The sequence below is a fragment of the Marmota marmota genome, unplaced genomic scaffold (assembly GCF_001458135.2).
Source record: "Marmota marmota marmota unplaced genomic scaffold, marMar, whole genome shotgun sequence".
NCBI lineage: Eukaryota > Metazoa > Chordata > Mammalia > Rodentia > Sciuridae > Marmota > Marmota marmota.
Window position 1 is genome coordinate 24319570 of NW_026000026.1, and position 6000 is coordinate 24325569.

Here is a 6000-nt window from a genome sequence, read left to right on the forward strand (position 1 = left end):
TTAGGTGAAAATGTTGTTTACCATTTCTCTCAGACCAAGTTCTCTCCCAAGCAACTTGGCAAGGCTAGAAGAGAGAAAAGGAAGGGAGTGTTTTCCCTCACATCTCATCGGCCAGAATTATATCATCTGCCCCTTTCCAAACCAGTCACAAGCAAAAAGTTTAGAATGAGCCCGATTAACTTTGACCAATCAAGATTCTCTCTATAGGTTGGGGGAAGCTGAGCTCCCAGGGCTCAGGATTGTGTTAGCATGGAGAAAGCAGGGAGGTGGCTTTTGGCTGTCAGGTGAGCTGTGACGTGTTCCCCCCGCCATGGCCCTTTGAGACATAATCTAATAGTTCCCAGGTAAGTCACTGCTTCAGTGATGAGTCTTTTTTTTTCAATACCAGGGATTGAACCCAGGGGTGCTTAACTACTGGGCCATATCTCCAGACCTTTTTATCTCTTATTTTGAGACAGGATCTCCCTAAGTTGCTTACTGTCTCACAAAGTTGCTGAGGTTGGCTTTGAACTTGCAATCCACCTGCCTCAGCATCCTAAATTGCTGGGATTACAGATTTGTGCCACTGTGCCCAGCTGACGTGAGTCATTTTTAGTTCTGGTTCCCAAACTTCAGACTAGGCTTAATTCTTAAAATAAAACATAAACAAACAAACAAACAAACAAACAAACCCTGCCCTTGCTTTCAGCATAACTTCTCATCCTCCTCGCTGGGGTTTGTAAGTCTGAACCTTAGTGGTGTCTCCTATGACAGAAATAGCTTCTCATCGGGTTGTTCCAGGGAACTGGGCCAAGAACTGCCTCCTAACCCTATCCTGGACTGTCCGCTCACAGGCAGGACATGCTGGGCTTAATTGTGAGACTTTGATAGCTAACTAGCAGATGGCCATGGCCCTGGGTGTGGTTGAGGGGAGAGGGAGGCTGACAGGTATCAGGCACTCCCCAGCAGATCAGCAGAGGGCATGGCGTGGCTGAGGAAGTCCGACCAGGCTTGAACAAGTCTTCTAAGCATCTTTTAAAAAATGTTTTTAAATATTTTTTTTAGTTGTAGAAGGACACAATATCTTTATTTTGTTTATTCATTTTTATGTGGTATTGAGGATTGAACCCAGTGCCTCACATGTGCTGGGCAAGTGCTCTATCACTGAGCCCCAGCCCTCTTTTAACCATCTTGGTCTATATACTGTCTTCTAGTAGCTCATTTTAGACGTAAGGAGACTGTCCTCATCAGAAGAGCCCAAATTCCCCAGGGAAGTGTAGTAGACATTTTGGAACTATTTCCTCCTCTTCCTCACTAATAGAAACCTGATTTTGTAGACCAAGCGGAACTATAGCTTATGATCATTCCCTTCTGTTGACTGGGCCAGCAGTGGACACACAGTTCACTTCTGACCAATGAGATATAAGGAAACATCTGTTGGCTGCTTCATGGAAATTCCTAACTTTTCGATAAGAGGGAAGTGTGAGGAGAGAACGCATTGTCTTCTCTATGCCTTCTTTGGATTTTATCCCAGAAGGAATGATCAGCTTGAGCTGTGGTCATGAGGAAAAGAACCAGGGAAGGCAAAGGGGCCCGCCCAGAATCCAGGGTCATCAGCCCCTAACTCAATCCTGAGTCCCCTTCCTCAAGATTCCTGTCTTTCTTTTTCCCCCTGGTACTAGGGATTGAACTCAGGGATACTTTACCACTGAACTACAGACCAGCACTTTTTTTTTCTTTTTAATTAATATCCTTTTTCTTTTTTTTTGTACTGCTGGGTATTAGAACCCAGGGCCTTGGCCATGTGAGGTATATCCCCAGCCCTAGCCCCAGCACTTTTTATTTTTATTTTTATGTTTGTTTGTTTGTTTTTTGTTCTGGAGATTGAACTCAGAAGCACTCAACCACTGAGCCACATCCTCAGCCCTATTTTATATTTTATTTAGAGACAGGGCCTCACTGAGTTGATTAGCTCCTCACTTTTGCTGAGGCTGGCTTTGAACTCATGATCCTCCTGCCTCAGCCTCCTGAGCCGCTGGGATTAGGTATGTGCTACTGCATCTGGCTCTTTCCTTTTTTTTTTGTTTTGTTTACAGTTATTTTATTGAAATGAAAATATACCTGAAGTTTCAACAATTGTCTTGCAGTTTGTAGGTAGAAGGACAAAAATAGGAAAGAAGAGTTAGAATTTATAGCATCAATATCGGCAGTTTCTGACCATATTCTGTAGATCTCTGAGCCCAAGGTCTTTTTCTTTTCTTCCACATTTTTTTATTGGTGTCTTATAGTTGTACATAATGATGGGATTTGTTGTGACATATTTGTAGATGCACACACTATAACAATAGAATTTGGCCAATGTCACTCCCCAGCATTTCTCCCCTCTTTTCTTCTTTTTTATTTTTGGTACTAGGTTTTGCACCCAAGTGTGCTTTACCAGTGAACCACATCCCCAGGATCTTGCTGAGTTATTTAGGGCCTTACTAAATTGCTGAATCTGGCCTTGAACTTGTGATCCTCCTGCCTCAGCCTCCTGAGCTCCTGGGATTACAGGAGTGTACCCCTGCACCTGGCTCTTTTCTTTTTTAAATGCCATGATAGGAAGCAATGTATTATAGAGAAAGGAAATATTTCCCACCCAAAATATAGAAATCTGTACAGTTTTGTGACAATCAATGTACCTGAACGGTACAAATTTAAACCAGTTCATAATTTACCAAATGAAAGAAGTATATGGAATGCTTCATGAATTTGTATGCCATCCTTGCAAAGGGGCCACACTAATCTCTGTATTATTCCAATTTTAGTATGTGTGCTGCTGAAGCTAGCCCTCCTCAAGAGTTGTTAAATTAAATCATAAATATCTTTTTGGTTAAGACCCTATTATCATGTATTCAATTATTTGCAATTAAACCCATCTAATTGATTTAACAAGAGTGTCCAAAAGGTTTTATTACCGGCCTTAATTGATTTGTAATGACACTATGATTGATCAGCGATGTCTTCCATGAGCAAGGGATAAAGAAGTGGTAGCACAAATGTCAGGTGTTTGCCATCTGGTCCTAGGGCCAGGACAATACCTGGCACTTAGTAGGTCCTCAAGAAAGCTGGCTTGTCCCTGACACTCTCTACTCTGGCCAAGCTTTTCCCAGATCAGCTGTGTGGTTCTGTTGCCTTTGGCTTCCAGCTGCCATTGGTGGTGAGATCTCCTTTTCTTTTCTACAAGGGTGTGGGACCCTAATCCTTATCACTGGGGCCCCCAATATCAGAACCCCAAGTGGGTTTGCAACCCAACTTTCTGAAGGACAGACATCAGAAACTGGAATGTCAGCAGGTAGCTGGCAGGCCTGCCTTCTATCTCTCCTCATGTCTGCACCAGTCTCTTTCTACAGAGCAGCTTTCTTCTCTTTTTGTCCCCTGAGAACAGATGACAGTCAGGCTCTCAGTGTAGACTTCTCCAGTCTCAATCTGGATCGCCTGGTGTGGCTTTGGTGTTCACCTCTGACCTGTCAGAACAGGACTTTATGGGTCAGTTGGGCAGAGAAACAGGTCTGGGCAGGTATTCTAGAACTGTTCTGTCCAATGTGGTTGCTATTATCTCTATGTCATTATTTGATTTTAATTTTTTCTAATTCCCATTTATTTTTGGCTCTTGAAACAGTACCACCTTTTTTTTTTTCTTTTTTCTTTTTCCTTGTTCGTGCTAGGGAATTGAACTAGAGGCCCTTTATCAGTGAGCTGCATTCCCAGCCCTTTTCGTATCTTTTCTTTGAGACAGGGTTTCACTAAGTTGTCTAGGGTCTTGCTAAGTTACTGAGGGTGACCTTGAACTGTGATTCCCCTGCCTTAACCTCCCAAATTACTGGGATTACAGGTGTGTGCCATGGTGCCCAGTTCATCTTTAATTTTGTGTGTGTGTGTGTGTGTGTGTGTGTGTGTGTGGTGCTGGGTATTGAACCCAGGGCCTTGTGTATGTGAGGCAAGCACTCTACCAACTGAGCTATAACCCCAGCCCTGCAGCTCATCTTTTTAACATGAAAAAAAAGCCTCAAGTTCAATACAAAATAGAAATCTGAAGTGTAGATTAGGATAAAATCAAGGATAGGGAGGATTGAATTTATTTATTTATTTATTTTTTTAAAGAGAGAGTGAGAGAGATAGAGGTAGAGAGAGAGAGAATTTTTTAATATTTATTTTTTAGTATTTGGCGGACACAACATCTTTGTTTGTATGTGGTGCTGAGGATCGAACCCGGGCCGCATGCATGCCAGACGAGCGCGCTACCACTTGAGCCACATCCCAGCCCCAGGGGAGGATTGAATTTAATTTTAAAATAACAAAGTAAATAAAAATCTAAAAATCAGTTTTTTATATTAACAAGTACTCATTGGCTACACGTGGGTAGTCACTACTGTATGGTACAAAGTATAGGTTACACATTTCCATCCTAATAGAAGGTTCTGTTAGAGAATATTGATCCACAAGGTGACTACTGCATTTACTCAGTAGGAATTGGCCAGACCTTCAAGGGCTTTTGAGCAACCATATATATATTTTAATTTTTCTATTTTAGTTGTTGATGAACCTTTATTTTATTTATATTTTGTATGTGGTACTGAGAATTGAACCCAGTGCCTGACACATGCTAGACAAGTGCTCTACCACTGAGCTACAACCCCAGCCCTGGGCAACTATACTGATTAGTGTACAAACTATGCTACTGTTAGAAAGAAACCCATAAACTTGTGCCGTAAATATAATAGAAGGTTGGGCTGTGGATATAGCTTGATAGAGTGCTTGTCTTGTATGCACAAGGCCCTGGGTGCAATCTTCAGCNCACTTGCAAGGCGAACGCTCTACCGCTGAGCCATAACCCCAGCCCCTAAATGAAGTCTTTAGCTGAGAAGCTGTTGCTATGTTGGAGGACAATGAGTGGCTTCTATTATAGGACAATCTTTTTTTTTTTTTTGCACCAGGAATTGGTACTTAACCACTGAGCCACATCTCTAGCTCTTTTATTTATTTTTATTTTGAGACAGGGCCTCACTGCGTTGCTGAGGCTGGTTTTGAACTTGCAATATTCCTGCCTTGGCCTCCTGAGCTGCTGGGATTACAGGCATGTTCTACCACTCCGGACCATATCATAGGACCATCTTATTCCAACTTTTTCCCTCCTGCAGTACTGGGGATCAAACCCAGGGGCAGTCTACTACTGAACCACATCCCCATCCCTTTTTATTTTTTACTTTGGGAGAGGGTTTTGCTAAGTTGCTTAGGGCCTTGCCACATTGCTGAGGCTGGCCTCAAACTTGTGATCCTCTTGCCTTGGACTCCTGAGTTGCTGGATCAACACCTCCTTTCTGCAGAAGCAAAGGATGAAGAGATAGGAGAAAGCAATAGGACAATGACAGAGCAGTCACATGTCCTGACGCCCACCTTAGGCTCGTCCCCTGTCTTGCTGCAGCTGCTGTCTGTTTTCCTTGAGTAGTCATCCCAAAGGTCCAAATCCAGTCGGGCATGTTGGTGCACGCCTGTAATCTGAGTAACTTGGAGGCTGAGGCAGGGAGTTAATTCAATGATGAGGTTAACGTTAGTGAATTAACAAAACCCTGTTTCAAAATAAAAAATAAAGAGTACTGGGGGTGTTGCTCAGTCATAAAGTGCTGGGTTCAGTCTCCAGTACAAAGAAACAAACCATAGGTCTAAACCTTCCACTTTATGGTGAGAATTTAGTCACTTGGCCATACCTGCTGCAAAGGAGGCTGGGAAGTATAGTCTTTGTTACAGATGGCCAGGTGGCCATAGACCAGGGGGCAGGTAAGTGAATGGATATGAGCAGGCATTCAGTACTTCCTGTCTCACTCACTGCCCTGAGAAAGGCTTTAACTTACAATAAGGTAGTGATATTGGATATAATTAAGCTTTTTTTTAGTACTGTAGAGTAAACCTAGGGTTTTGCAAGTGCTCTACTGCTGAGCTACATCCCCAGCCTCTTTTTTTTTTTTTTTTTTTTTTTTTTTT

General features: G+C 42.6%; 1 protein-coding gene and 1 non-coding gene across 2 annotated transcripts in view; one reads left to right on the forward strand and one right to left on the reverse strand.

Moving 5' to 3' along the window:
* The window catches only part of Snta1 (syntrophin alpha 1), a 28820-nt gene that overhangs the window by 13764 nt on the left and 9056 nt on the right, over positions 1-6000 (forward strand). The gene's annotated exons all lie outside the window — the stretch shown is intronic.
* On the reverse strand, positions 2707-2810 carry LOC125619285. The gene has a single exon (XR_007350772.1). It is a non-coding gene; the product is annotated as a U6 spliceosomal RNA (small nuclear RNA).